Here is a 15,358-nt window from a genome sequence, read left to right as displayed (position 1 = left end):
TTTTAAAATTTTTGAGATCAACAAGAAATTGTCAGTAAAAAGAAAAAATAATTGTGTCTTCTAACATACAATAATGCAAAAACTTTTAATTAATTAGAAATTGAAGAGCTATTCCTCAGCTTAGACATTGCCCCTTCGCATCCTGCAAATTCTTACTCAGATAAGAATCTGGTATGGCTCCAGAAAAGTCGGAAAGGCTTAGCTGAAGACCTGTGGTTCACACATTGCTATAGGCAATGCAAGCTATATGACTGACAAAGCATGAAAATTTAAGCAAGTACTGATATTTGCATCAATCACTGAGTTACATACTTTGCTTTATAACAGTGAACAATTCGTGGAAACTATTCGCCACAGCAACAGTAGCTGAATGACAAACCACAGAGGCATTATTTTACATGCAGAGTGAGGAACAGAAGTGAGCCTCTCACACCACAAACAGTGCATGGCTGCAGTTTATCATTTCAGCTAAACCAATACCAGTTTAAGGTGTCCTATCAAATGTCTAGCTTCAAATTAAATGTATTTTATCTATATATAATAAAATAAGGTTGATATACAGTGTCTGACAAAAAACCACTTTATCTACAGATTCTGATAGACAGCAAATCAAAATAATTCAAGCAACAAAATGCACTTTGTGGAAGTAGCTTATTTCACTGTGTAGGCTAAACGTATTTTGAGGAAGGATTACATTTTGTTTGGCAATTTATTTTATTGACAAAGCGTATTTCATCAGATATTGCTTCGCATTTTGTAGACAAATGCATGTTGTCAAATACCCTATTTCCTTTGGTGGATGAAAAGTATTTTTCCACAGATTCTAAACTTCTCTGGAGACCACAATGGATTCCACACAACAGTAGGTTCTATGGAGAAGGTGTTTGTATTATAAATTTATTTATTTATTATAAAATTATTTTTTTAAGAGTATACCTGGCATATATAATAAAAATGGCTTTTAGTATTGATATGTGTGTGATTGTTACCTCTCACAGTAATGAATAATCATTAAAGTAAAAAAAAAAAAAAATCACTATCTAAGTAACTTTGGGTTCTGTAATTCTAATTTATGCAGTAGTTTTACTGAAAATTTACCCTCAACTCACAATAAATATGAGGTCTAAGAGCAGTAACTGACAAACATTTGAAGACAATTACTTTTCATTGCTTTCTTTCTGAAATGTTTTCTTTTATTACAGGCGTACAGTGTCACTTTATCAGAGAAAGAACCTGTTCTAACATTGTGATAGAACCTAGATCCAACTTAAGGCGATTCCTTCAGATTGTTCTTAGGCTAGTTTTAACAAACAAACAAAACCCACACAAACCACAAATGAAACAGTCCTTGCAAGAATGTTGACTAAATTAATTATATTAACCTATTTTTCATGCAGTTGTGACAACAGTTCAGAAAAAAAACAAAAAAGAACCCAGGCAGATTCTGACTATTCAGTCCAGTTAAAGTACATATTTTAACACCTATATTCTAACACCTGCTTCAAAAATATTACCTTTATATTTTCTCTTCTCTGTTACCAACTGTAGTAATTTCAAGTTAAATCAGAATTAAACTTGAAGCATGAAAAATTCGGTCTTACATTAGCATTAAACTGACTGGGATTCATTCTTTGAATATCAAACAAGTATTCTTCATGAGAAGTCTGTCTTTAAAAATAACTTGTGGACAGACATCACGAAGAGCTGCGGAATTATCAGCTATTACCTTTAGGGGTAATTTACCGAGAAGGTTAAAAAGGCACCCATTTGCTATGGAAGCATTTGAAGAGTTATATCCATTAAAGACATGCGAAAGCACTGCTACCGAGAGCACTATCTTCATCGAGCACCCTGTTTGCTATTTCTTTTTCGCCCAGTGTTACTTTTTTACTCCACTTTAATGATAAAAGAATTAGTCATTTTCTTGTAAATAAATTCTATTCTAAGCAAGTAAGCAAACCCATGGACAGTAACAGATACCTTGCATATGAAACTTAAACACACCGAGAGTATGAAAGAAAATGTGCAATTTACTCTGAAATACTCTGTAGGAATCTTCTACACTTATTTAGAAAGAGCACCAATATATAAGCAATGATTTTCCAAAATCCAGGAAACATTAAGACAGCTGATGCCAAGGGAAATTTTGCCTTTCAGTGAAGGGTAAAGTGGGAAGAAAAAAAAAAAAAAATATCCCTTTCATATACGAAATGGCTGGATGGTCAGCAGAGGAGACATCGGGTAAATGAAGTTTCTGCTCCTCTTATCTCAAACCAACTTTTTTCACCTTGCAGTCATAAACTTTCAGGCATTCCTACAGAACTAGTGCATCTTGAAAAGAACCATACTGATGGCTGCATTATTTCTCCAAGTGACAAAGTGTTTCCTCACTGCCTGATTAGCAGCTATCATGAAGGAATTTACACCATCTCCCGCTTCCAAGAAAAGGCCTCCTATTCCAACAATTCAACTAGAAGAGAGTGAGAAACTAACCTTATGAATTGCACGTGCAAGTTCACATGAAACACATGACCACAGATTTCATATAACTGTTCTAATTATATTTATAGAAGATGACACTGGCAGTGAGCTCTCAAATATTTAGCTACTCTTCTTTTTTTAGGATCAATATTTGTTTCACCTGGAATAAACTCAACACCTAGTAGGAATAACCATCTACTTACTTTAGCAGCCAGCATCAGGCAGAAAACTCTGCTTATGAAGAAGCAGACATCCATTGCAGCAGCCTGCGGTGCCTCCCTGCCTACACAGTAAGACACCAGGGTTTGGTACGTTTGCAAGGCTCTTCCCAGCAACACCACCACATGCCATTTTTGTAACTCTGTCCTTGACCACAACTGATGAAAGCCTTCCCTTCTGAGCTCCTCCCACAGAAACCTTTTCTCCTCCCCATCCACAAAAGTTACAGTAGGATGAATAGAGTGGCGCCCATCTTCACTAAAACTCAGCCTCTCCCCTCCCAGCCTTCCCAAAACCATCTTTCTTTACCCACCTACAGCAACCTCATCCCTGAGGAGATCTGATAATCAGCTCCACTTTCAGCATACAACGGACACAATGAATGTGCACTCATTGAGAATTCAGGAATGATATGATGTTTGTATTTTGGACTACCCTGCGCATCTAACATGAATGCAGATGGCTTTCAGTATAGCTTCAGCACAACCTAAGGGGGAGTATGGCCTGCTATCTAAAACTCCCAGTGAAATGGTATTTGGGCAGCCTGCCCATCTGTCTGATGTGCTGGCCAGTTAAAAGGATTACAGCCATAGTTTACTGCTCGCTCTGCTCCACCCAGCTAATCAGTTCTTCCATGGAGGAAGTTCTCAGTGTTCTTGGCCCTCATACAGGCTCCAGATGGTTCTCTGGTAAAGCTTCTCAAAACCATTTTTGCCACCTACATGTGCCAGAAGTAGTCTCATGCAGAATTATTATTTTCAGGGTTGGAGAGAGATAAAGAAAAAGAAAGCATTAGGGAGAGTACAAACGTGATTAAAGGTTGTAGTATAACAGTAATCTTCTTTACTTTTTCTTTCTCTAATTCAAATTTTTCCTGGTTCTTGGCGTAAAATGCAAGTCAAAGGCTTTATTTTCTTTTTCCTGCTGTACACATGCTACAGTCAGAGCACATTATAAGCAATAAGAGAATATACACCCCCCTCAAAAAAAAAAAAAAAAAACGAACAAAAAAACCACAACGCAAAAAAAACCCAGAAGAAAAACCACAAGATGCATACTCTGCAGAACCATCCAAGAAAATCTATTGTGTGCTTTCAGTGTGCAAGTGCACTGAAAGAAGAACTTGGTACTAAAATGTGTAAAATGATTGACATTGCTATTCATTTAATTGTAAAATGTAAAAAAATTGGTAAACCACTAGTATCGCTTTAGTAATGCACACTATTACTGATCACCCTCTCATGCTTGACATGTTTCAAGTGCATTTCAAATCTACAATTGTGATCTTCCCAGGGACTGAGGCTAGGCTGGCCATCATGTACAAAAGGCATAAAACTGGCCTTTTATCAGTCTGGCTACACCACCTCTCCTCCTCGAAGATGGTACACACACAGATCTGGAATTAGACTTTGCTTGTAAAGAGCAAGGTAAAACTGGCAACAGGTACTTAATCTTTTTCCATAGTGTCTATCATTAAGCTTTCTCCCCATCCATCAGTGGACCCATGAACACCTAGAAATTCCTTTTGCAATGAGCATACGTTCTTGTAAGATCTCTCCTTGTTACTCTTGCTACCCTTTGCTAGTTCAGCTCCAGTTGAGCCTATCTGAACATTTTTCCCCCAATGCTCTATTTGATGAGCTTAGTAGGTTCACACTATCAAGAAATAAGTTTCATTTTTTGCACAAGTTCTCAAGCATGTATGCACGTGCATCCAGGTGCAGTTAGCTCTAAATGACAGTCACTCAAGACTCTGGTAGTAGCAAAGGTCTTTCCCTCTCAACACTGCAATGTAAATCTGTGCCTCTTGGCTTAGCAAGACCCACTCATATCCTGATCCTGTGGTCCTTGCTCACTTCTTTCTAAATCACACTTAGATGTGCCAATTTCTCGTGATTTAGAAATGCACTGTTGGCCATACAGATGAAGATTATGGATCAGTAAGCCCTTTGGAAACCAAATACCAGCTTTAAACCGGGTTATCAAAATCTACAGAAAAATATACAATAATTTGAGAAAGAGCATCACTATAAAACAAAGTCCATATTTTGAATTAATTATACTGTTTCTTATTGTAGATTGACATACAAATATATATTATTTGTAAGGCCATGCATATTTAGTCCTCTGTCTTCAAGGCAAACTCTTCATGGACTTGCTTTGAAGTCGCAAATTAATAAAACATTAGGTGCAACAACAATCCACACATTGATACTAAGTATCTCCTAAATAAACCAGAAATAGTCAAGCTCACTCTTGTGTCTGTCAAACAGAAAAATCACACAATAAATGCACTATAAGAGCTGATAGACTATCGCTCACCTAACCAGCACAGGTTAACTAGATAGCTATATTTCAATTAAAGAAAAAAGCCAATTGTTGCATGTCTTATTATCATACTAAAACATCTTGGCAACAATTAATAGCTACCCAATTCATAGAAATTGCTTTCATTATTTTTGAAGCAGCTACTTTCTTTGAATGTATTGACTAAGAGAAAAGAAACAGATGTTTCTGTTGCTAAGGAAATTGAATAAAAAAATGAGATAAAGCAAATATTTAGAATATTTTTTTTAAAAAGGAAAATTCCTTCCACTTGGATTTAACTACTTGCTTTATAACCAGCAGCACAGCCAGCTACGATATAACAAAACATCAGCGTGTTTCTTTTTTTGCATTGCGATTGTTCTACTGCAATATATTCTGCATATTTATTCTGGGACAACATAGCATGACAAACGAAGATGCCTAAACACATACACCAGCATCTCTATGTCTTGAGTAGCTGCAGATGCTCATTGTCTAAAGCAGATATCTAAATAATAAGCAAGATTTCTGCTAAAGTGAGGGGAAACTTCAACTGTCCATTAAATGTGCTGCATTACAGTTATGACAAAGCTAGTATTAAAAAATAAGAAAAAAATGCAATCTTGTAAAACGGAAAATCTCTCAACAGTAGGCAGACTGTTTTAATGTACATGTTCACATTACTGTAATGAACCTCATGTTGTACAAGCACAAACCAGATTGCCAGGGGGTATAAAAAGCTAGGTCAGTAAAGACCTGGATGAAGTAAAGCTGCTTCCTGTACATGCTCAAAAAGGCAAGATTATACTCATCTGCCTCTAAAACAAGTGAGCAGGTGCTAGGTTAAAAAAAAAAAGGAAAGGAAAAAGCAGTTATATTGAATTTATTATACCAAAAATCTAATTTTAAATTATTCTGCTGAATTGGTTTGAAAATTAGGTATATTTTGATTTTCTATAGTAGATCAGGTAAGACAACAATAGTTATGTTGTTTTTCCACTTCAGGTCACTGTAAACGCACTAACATGATGAGAAACGTTTATGTAAATGACAAACTTGTATAAGGCACAGTGAAACAGAGAATAAATAATAGCTCGAAGACAACTGGCAAACTACAACCTTCCCTGCATACAACTTCAAATTTAAAAGAAGAATAAAAGTGTAGAACAAAAATTATTTGCGCTATGAATCATCTTGCCTCATATACCTACTGGAATTGCAACATTGCTACAGCGCAGCATAATCTTGTCACTCTCCAATGCCCTACTGACATGTTTTTCTACTGCATTATTAGCACCCTTGGAGGACTCCCTATTACTCAAAACTGATTTATTCTTGCAAGGTATCTTGCTCCCTCTAATATCTCCTTTCCTGCAGTCAATAGCAGCCATCTCCAGGATGACATCTGAGCCTGTTTTCAGGCTTATTGTAACTGATTCATGTCCCAGCTTCAGTGGCAAATATATATAGCTGTCAGATGGAGTACTGATGGTGGTAGCTCTTCCCGATACCAAAATGTCTGTAAGCGCTGAACATTTCGATTTCTCACTGTGATGGCAGTTTAGCTCCATGTACTACTTCTGTTTTCTTTCTATAAAGCTTGATTTTTGAAGATCCATTCCAAGCAGATATAGCTTGCCGACTACAAGTTAACTTGTGATTTGATTTCAGACTCTTTCAGAATTGGACTGTATTTTATAACAGGCATTCAAAGCCTAATGAACCAGTCCACACATGCTAAAAAACAAACAGCGCAATGAAAAGCAAAGGAAAAACCTGGAAGAAAACATCTATTTACACAAGATTCCCTTCTCTTAAAGATGGTGGTTTGTTGGGTGTTTTTTTTTTTCTTTTTCTTTAAATACACAAAAATAAACTAGGGCAAAGGCACCAGCTTGGACTGGAAGGAATGGAACTGAAATGCAGCTTTATCCAATCATTCCTCACATGTGTGCTCTATTCCACCAAAAACATTTATCAGACACCTACACAGCCACACTACCTCAAACTCCAGTCACAAAGTAATTACAAACAGAGAGTTCCTTCCAAGAAGGATGCTGACTGCGAATCTTTTCCTTTTCACGAGGTAGCTCTGAAATATTTCAGTTCAGGACTCATCATCAAGCATGAAGGGCTACATCATTCTCAAGCACACAGAATTTCTTTTGAAATCACACCAGTAAGACTTCAGAACCGGTTCCACAAAAATCTAGATTTGCCAGTACTGAGTTGTTAGCACAGGAAAGATTGGATAAAACCATAAATAGAGGACAGATTACCAAGAGCACCACAGCTAGGTTTCACATTTTCCTTCATGCCAGATACCCTTATTCTGTGCTTGTAGCAGGTTACACAGAAGTATTTCACACAACACCCTCTGTGATGAGCTATAACTTTTCTTTGGGCTCTCCAAGGACAGCCACAGAATGCCATTTCAGAGTTTCTAGTTGACATCTGTCCATTTCAGCCTCACTTGAAGAAGTGGTCACAGAGTTATCCTAATATTTCCCTCAAGACTGCATTTTAGCTCAGCTTGAATATCTACAACATTTTCCCCCCATCATTTCACCCACGGTCACATAATCCCATAGAAGCAAAAAGATTAATTTTCTTTTTGAAATTATGACATATATTAAAACCTGACCTTAGAAAAGTCAAAGGTCAAAGCTCAAATGTGATTTTTTGTTTTGTTTTTCCACAGAGCCTTTTTCATACAAAAGCTCATATCCCACTGAAGTATATGGAAAAGTATATGAATTATACAACTTCACAGCACATAATGCAGATTATTGTTAGTAAAATCTGTACCTAACTCCAACAGAATCCTTATAAAATACTGAATACTATCGGCATCTATTTATCAACACTCAACTTTGTATGCTCCATAGTAATCAGTCAAAAATCCAGGATTTCAACCATCTAGTTATCTTTGCCAGTACATTCTTACTTGACTTTTAGTGATAATGTTGTATTTTTATAGTTAGTTTTTCTCATTACAGTCTCTCAGTCTGAATGCTCATATCTAGAGTCCACTAAAAATATTTTAAGATACAGTAATCCTTCTTTTCTTATTTTTTTCTTTTCATAAATCATCCTAGACTTACTGTTCTGCTTGAATTATTCCCATCTTCCATACATCTGTCAGAGGCCTGAATTTATCCAAAATAAGATTCAATTTCTCATCTATTCATGCAGGACTTGAGAAATGGCAGTATTTCATTTATTTCCTCAAATCAAATCTTGGGTCTTAAGAAATGCTGCTAAATAAATTTCTCTCCCAACAAGTATTTTTGCAGTGCTAAGGCCAACGTGAGGGCATACGTCCTGATAAAATTAAAGCTGCTCCCTAAACTAAGTAGGTTAAAGCCCATTAATAATCTACTAAACTCCATAATAAAGACAGAAATGTAAAGAAACAGTGCTTCTTCCTTAAAATATGTTTTAGTAAAATAAGTAATTAGTATAATTTACAAAAGTATGGGTAACATCTTAATTCTACTTCTGTAATCATCATTCATATTACAACGATTCATTTTAATTGAAGGTATATCCTTGCTCTTTCATCATGCTGAACTATTACGAATAATTCCACAAACCGTCCATTTTACAGTATTCATTAACAAAAGCAAAACAATTTTCCAGTGTATTCTTATTTGGGATACAGATTTTATGTGAGGGTGACAAATGGGAGAACAACACTGTAGCAATACTGATTTATTGGTTAGTTTATAATTTAGAGTAATTTACTCTAAGTAAGTTTTATGCTTACACAGGATGGTATTCTGCCTTTCCTGCCAAAATAGTTACACAGGAGAAAAATCAATAGCAGAAGTTACATTGGTTTCGTGGCTCCATTTCTGAGTGCAAATATTTTATTTATCAAGTTGTGATTGTGAATTTGCTGCTTAGGAAATAAAAGACACAAAGTAAAAAAAATCAATGGAAAGGAAATAATTTGCTTTAGGGAAGGATAAGAATATACTTAAAAATAAAATTGTTTACAAGACTATATACTTAGAGAATATAGACTATTTCCTCACATCTATTGTTCAGCAAAATGATATCTTGTATCTTTAAAAGATACAAAGAAGGGCATTTATGCAATCTCTTGGAAGTGAATCCATCCAATAGAAGTGCAAATTTGAGTTTTGCAGGAGGGTTGGGTTTTGGTGTTTGCATTTTGGTTTGGGGTTTGGTTTTGCTTGTGGTTTTTTTTTTGGTTTGGGTTTTTTTTTTTTTGGGGGGGGGGGGTTGGGAGTGGGATGAGGCTATCAGCACAGAACTACACTAGAAAGGGGAAAGGAGCCTGAAAATTAGATAATTATGGAAAGCAATAAGCACAAGCACACCAGCAATTACTGTTAAGTCTCGCTGACGGTACCTTTCAGGAGCTGGCCAAAACACAGTACAGGATAGAAAGGTATATGCGACTGGCAGGAGTAGCCCTGGAATTTGGCAGAAACCATGCAAACAGTCTCTGATCTACAGGCTTAAAACCAGAGCACTAGTGTTGGTGATGGATGCTGTCACTCAGAAGATCCATGAACATTTCACATTATTTTGTATACTTTTGTTTCCTTTAATAACCACTGGAAACTAGGAAATCAAACATGGTAGACAGGCATGTAAGCCTGATAGCGATAAGAGGGCTACTGCAGCAATTTTCTCAAGTACTTTTGATTATTCATACCAATGTGTGTTTTAGAATGTTTCAAACCATACAGAATATGCTCTTTTATACAGTGGCAGCCCTAAAAGTGCATACAATTTTGCATCCTCTGGACCCAGGACTAAGAGCACCAAAGATGGCAATGATAGGCTGTTTTCTTCCCACTCCCACAGAAGAAGGGAATTTACAGTCAAGATGCATTTAGCTAAGAAACTGAATCTCCCTCCCCACTGTCTGCCTGGCCTGCCCCCCCACCCCCACCCCTGCCGTTGAGGATAAGTCCAGGAGGGTTTTGTTCAAGAGGTTAAACTTGGTTTTTCTTTCAGGTAGTTACCTTCTAAAGGCTTTGATCCACCATGGTGGGATGATAGCAGCCTTTGTTAAAAAGAAAACAAATAAAACCCCAAACCAAAAAGCAAACCTAACAAATACGCTGAAACACTGATGTCACAGCAATGGCCTCTAAATAACACAGAAGATGTTGGAGAAGGACACAATGAAGGGAAATGAGCCTCGATATTTGTTTGGGAACTGATGGTGAGTCTTTGTCAGTTGTTTAAAGAACAAAAAATCAAAAGGCAGAAACAAGCAGTGCTCAGAGGCTGGGCAAACAACACAAAAGGAAGTAATTGAGAAGTTACCAGCACTTCATCACACCAGCAAATCCACAGGAACACAAATTTAATGAGGGAAATAAAGAACAGACGGTACTGGCTCAACACTGCAGAGTCAACGTAAGAGCCTATGACAGGCCGAAAACAAGAGATGCCACCAGCACCTGGGACAGAACCCAGGACAAATTCCCAACCTCAAATCCACAGCTAAGGAAAATTTATTGTGGCATGTAAAGACAGAATATTTCCCAAAGCCCCTAAAATAAAACACCAAATCAGCTGAAGTAATATATTGTGTGCGATCTTTTTGTGGTTCTTCCCCCATCCTAGGGGTCTGTGAGGACTCCTCTCTAAGCTGGAGGAATTGGTGGAAATCCTCTTAAGCCACTACTTCACTGCTAGCGAAGGAAGGCTCTGCTTCTTGCAAACATCACAGCATCAAGCTGTCTTGTCCCAGCATGTGTTCTCCACCGAAATCAAACCCATAGCAAACTCCCAGAGCCGTACAATGCAAAGCAGCAGGAAGGAATTTTTTTCCTCACTACCTGAAAAATCCTTCCTGGCCTCAATATTTTCCAGAGCAATGTAAAAAAGCAATATACAGGATCTAGCCACCATTTTGAAAGGTTTAAATGGACACATTCTCAGCCTGAATTACTGCAGGGAATTATGAATGCGATTTCACATTCAGCTTTGCTCCTGACCTGCTGTCTGACCTTGGGACATCACTCAGTGTTATTCAGGTTCTTTCATAAAAAAATAGGCAGCAAAACCAAACAACCAAACCAGCCCTACCTACAGAAGACTACAGCAGGGGATTTTGAGAGATTGAGCTATCAGGTGTTTTGAAATTTTCACTGAGGACCGACTTCTGCAACCTTTGCCTGACAAACAGCAGTTGAGATACAGAGCAAAAGTGAGAGCTTCTGGAACAATATCCTTTATCACTTAATGTTTGTTCTCCAGGAATTTGGTATTAGAAGTACTTGTCAATCTGTTGTTTAAATATTTGAAGATGAGCTATGAAGATCCCTTAAAACAAATACATGAACTTTTACATAGAGTATATAGATAAATTTGTAATAGTAAAAACAATTTTCAGGAATCTCCTATTTCATTTTTCTAATTATACAGAATTGGCAGAAAACTGTCATGAAACTCAGACTTAAAACAAACAAAAAAACCAAAAACCCCTCCACAATCCCACCAGATTTTCTTTCCCAATGTGAAGAATTACTTTTACTGAAGCATTTCTGGTTTTCTCATGTTAATTTCCTTATACTACATAAATTTTGAAAATTCCAAGATTCAGGCACTTAGAATAATTTACTCTATAAGCAGGGAGCACAGATCTTAATGGTCTAAAACCTGAAGAAATACAGATTCATGGAGTCAGAAAGCAGCCTTTTAATAGAAAATATATAATGACAACCAACCGACCCACTGCAAACAATGCAGAAGAATGCATTGATTTTTTCAGTGTGAGTGAAAGAATTTGCTTGGAATTTGGTGCTTGCCATATCTAAAACCCCGCAATTTTTGCCATGTTTTGAAACATATGTGTTACAATTTAAAATGTTGTATTAAACCAACATATTAAACAAACAAAAGCTTTAGTTTGCAAGTGGCTCATTCTAGAAGTAGCTTCTTAAGAAATATTGTCACTGAATTAAATGGCTTGAGTAAGAATTCTCAAGTGTATCACAAAAAATTGTATTTGGTAAAATTAAAATTTGCAGGAGAATAAAAAGTTCAAAATTAAAAAAAGAGTTTTAAATCTTTATGGGAATTGATCAACTGAAGGTTATATTTCCTTTACTCTTGAGCTACTCCTAAGCAAGATAGCCTACTTCCTCTGCTGAACACACTGGGATAAGTGTGTTACTGTATGTAATTACATGAATTCCCAGAGTGTATGTACAACATTAATTAAATTATAGGGTGTCTTGTGAGCATTCTGTCCAGCAGTTAGAGACACCACAAAAGAACAGATAATTTGAAATGTTCTTCTCTTTGTTTATCTTTTCTTTGCACAGCATATATTATAGGATACACAGATTTACAACTTTATGATATGCAGCAATTCATAAAAATAGTTAAGTATCTGAACTCATATAAATGTGTTAAGTATCTGAATAAAAGGCCCACTTGAATGAAGAAAAATTTCTTTTGATGCCAGGAGCAATAAATTCCTAACATCCTCATTTGATCCTGAATTTGTCAGGACGGGCAACTCCAGCAAATGAAAAGCCAGGTAGGTAGGGAAAAGGCGTATTTCCCTTAGTGAAGCATTCTGAAGTAATTCAGTTGGGCTGAAAAAGACTGAAATAGATTCTGTAAAGGAAAGTGCTGAGACAAATTGCTTTCCTCTACAAAAACACTTTCCTGCAGAGATCTTTCCAGGCATTTTTCAAGCATAGATAGATGCACTTTGGGTGACAATACAAACACATTTCAGAGCAAAACAACATACAAAACTGAAGTTGTGACTACTCACTGAAAGAGGAGGTTGGTAATGCTCTGTTTTGCCGTTGTTATGGGTGGTGTCTTTAGCTCATCAGATGAGAGAGAATTCTTAATGCGCTGGGCAATGAAAAGCAAGAAGGATCTGTCAGGAAAAAGAAAAAGTATAACTTTCAGAAAAAAAAAAATTAACTGCAAAATACTAGTATTTTGGCACTTATCTCTCTCAGTCTTTAACTTTCAAAAGGGCAAGACAATCTACCCACTCTAGGATGTAAATATAATCTTCTAGATGCATCTTTCCATATGCCTCATTTTCCCTCCTCCCTACCCTGAATGTAGACACCCAAGCAATGAGATTGCTTAGTCATTTAATTTTCACACTGCTAAAACTAGCAGATAGAAATAAACCATGTCCTCTCTACTCAATTCTCAAAGAAAGAAAAGACATGATAAACTTGGATAGTATTCCTCAAAACTTTTGGATCAAGACATTTTTTTCTCCAGGTATCTTCATCGCAAAAAGTTTAAATTAAAGTACTCTTAGATGCCACCACTTCACAGACCACTTGTTGCTTCCTCTGCCAATTTATTCTTTTCTTTTGCAGTATGCAAGACTTTATACTACCTGTTGATTCCCACATCATCTTCAGAATTTTCATTATTCTCAAAAGCGTTTTTGGAAAAGAAAAATTACCTAACATGACCACCGCCTCAGCAATTAATTTATTTTTCACCTGGTCAATTAAATGATCCAGGTAGAGCCACTACTACTTGTAATATGACTTGGAAAAAAACATAGGTTTTTACCTTGCATTATGAAATTGAACAAGAAGAAATAACATTGAAGTGATTGGCCATACTGTGAAAGAAATTCAAACAGTTGATACCCACCCAAAAATACAAAATCACCACAGGCTGGAGGTGGGAACAGGCAAGCAAATCATCAACACTACAGGCAAATACTTCATACATACATACAAAAACCTATAAAGACAAGCTAATGCTTTCCACTGTTACACATGCAACTTTTAAGCAATTTTAACATGAGAGTATTTAACACTGCCAGCTTTATCTATTGCTTTCGCTGAATTTAAATTACTGGTACTTATTTTTGGTTAAAAAGAAGCTTGATGTACTAGCACTACTTAACTGTTGAGGTCTATCTCCCTGGAAATGATAAGGCATAATTGTATTTCAGGCCAACAGCTTTCCATAAAGCATCAATTATTTAAATAAGACAAAGAATTCGATAAACATTGTACATTAGTATCATGTAAAATCTTTAAGGCCAGAATCATGGCATAAGATCTTCTAAGAATATGAATCAATGTGAGAAAAACACAGTGCTTTTAATTCGCAAATGTGAAAACTGAAATACAGATAACCTCGCTAATTAGTGGTTGGAATGCAGTCTTTACTTTCATAATCTCATTTTCACTATTATGCTTACTTTCTTTTGTGCAATCCTATCAACCTATGCCACAATGGAAATTATACTTCTATTAAATACCTCCCGCTTTGGTAATTCTGTGCCATTTACCGTTTTTGCTTATAATTGCGAATTCTTTTATACTTTCCCTGTTTGTATATCACTATTTCAGGAACTGCTGAATTTGGAACAGAAACATCCATAAGAGCAGCATCAGGTTACACTAAGATACAAACACTGATAATCTATCCAGAAAAAGAACAATAAGTAATTTGTGAGAGCTAAAATCTGCCTCAAGTCAGACTCATGCAAAAAGTGGCAACCAGATGCATAGGATCATCTTTTAATCCTCAAGAAAGACCATCTTATACAGGTTTTAAAACTGATTATGTGGAGCTGTCAACTAACAAAGACACGCGTGGCGACTCCCAGCTAAAGTTGAGAAGTATTTTGACACTGAAAGCCAAAATAATTGGCACGCACAGCGCTCCTGCCCAGGCCTCAGCTATGGTACAGTATGCTGCCCCAAAAACCATCCTAAATCCATGTAGTAAAATAATTAGGTAACAAAAACATGTTTCGTATTTCATTAAAGGGTTTTTGGTAAACTACTTGTTACCAAGACTGGCTAAAAATGCCATCAGACAAGTCTAAGAAATAATTTTTTACCTTGATGTGCCTTTCTGTAAGATGACAGGTGAGAAGTATTTGAATACATCTACCAGTATTTACAGAGAAGTGAAACCAAGCAAGAAAAGCAAAAATAGACAGAATGGAGTTGTTCCTTTCAGACTTCTCTTTACAATAACAAATAATACCAGATACTGTAAAAATAATTTCAGCAGATACTACACAACCCGCATAAAACTAGAGTACACTATTTCCCAAAAGAGAAGGCATGTCCCATATACCAGCCTGTCACTGACACCAGGCATTTCTGGAGCCTGAGAGACTCTGTCTATCTTCTAATTTATTGGCGTCTAATGATGAGAGAGAATTATTTTCTGAAGTAGCAGGAGGAACAGGGTAATACCTTTCTAGTACCCGGGAAAGCATCTATTTGCTTCACAGCCATACAGAATCACACAGAATCACAGAACGGTAGGGCTTGGAAGAGACCTCTGGAGATCATCTAGTCCAACCCCGTGGCAATTGTAAGTTTATGACAAAATT

At 36.5% G+C, this 15,358-nt stretch overlaps 1 protein-coding gene across 13 annotated transcripts in view; it reads right to left on the bottom strand.

Annotated features, from left to right (window-relative positions):
* The window catches only part of TENM2 (teneurin transmembrane protein 2), a 683,800-nt gene that overhangs the window by 606,326 nt on the left and 62,116 nt on the right, over positions 1 to 15,358 (bottom strand). For all 13 annotated transcript variants that reach the window (XM_054842022.1, XM_054842024.1, XM_054842023.1 and 10 more), the window contains exon 2: positions 12,788 to 12,898. The gene's annotated coding sequence lies outside the window, so the exon portion shown is untranslated. The remainder of the gene's footprint in view (positions 1 to 12,787; positions 12,899 to 15,358) is intronic.

Source organism: Grus americana, chromosome 14 (genome assembly GCF_028858705.1).
Source record: "Grus americana isolate bGruAme1 chromosome 14, bGruAme1.mat, whole genome shotgun sequence".
NCBI classification, from domain to species: Eukaryota; Metazoa; Chordata; class Aves; order Gruiformes; family Gruidae; genus Grus; species Grus americana.
This window is presented reverse-complemented; position numbering and strand designations above follow the sequence as displayed.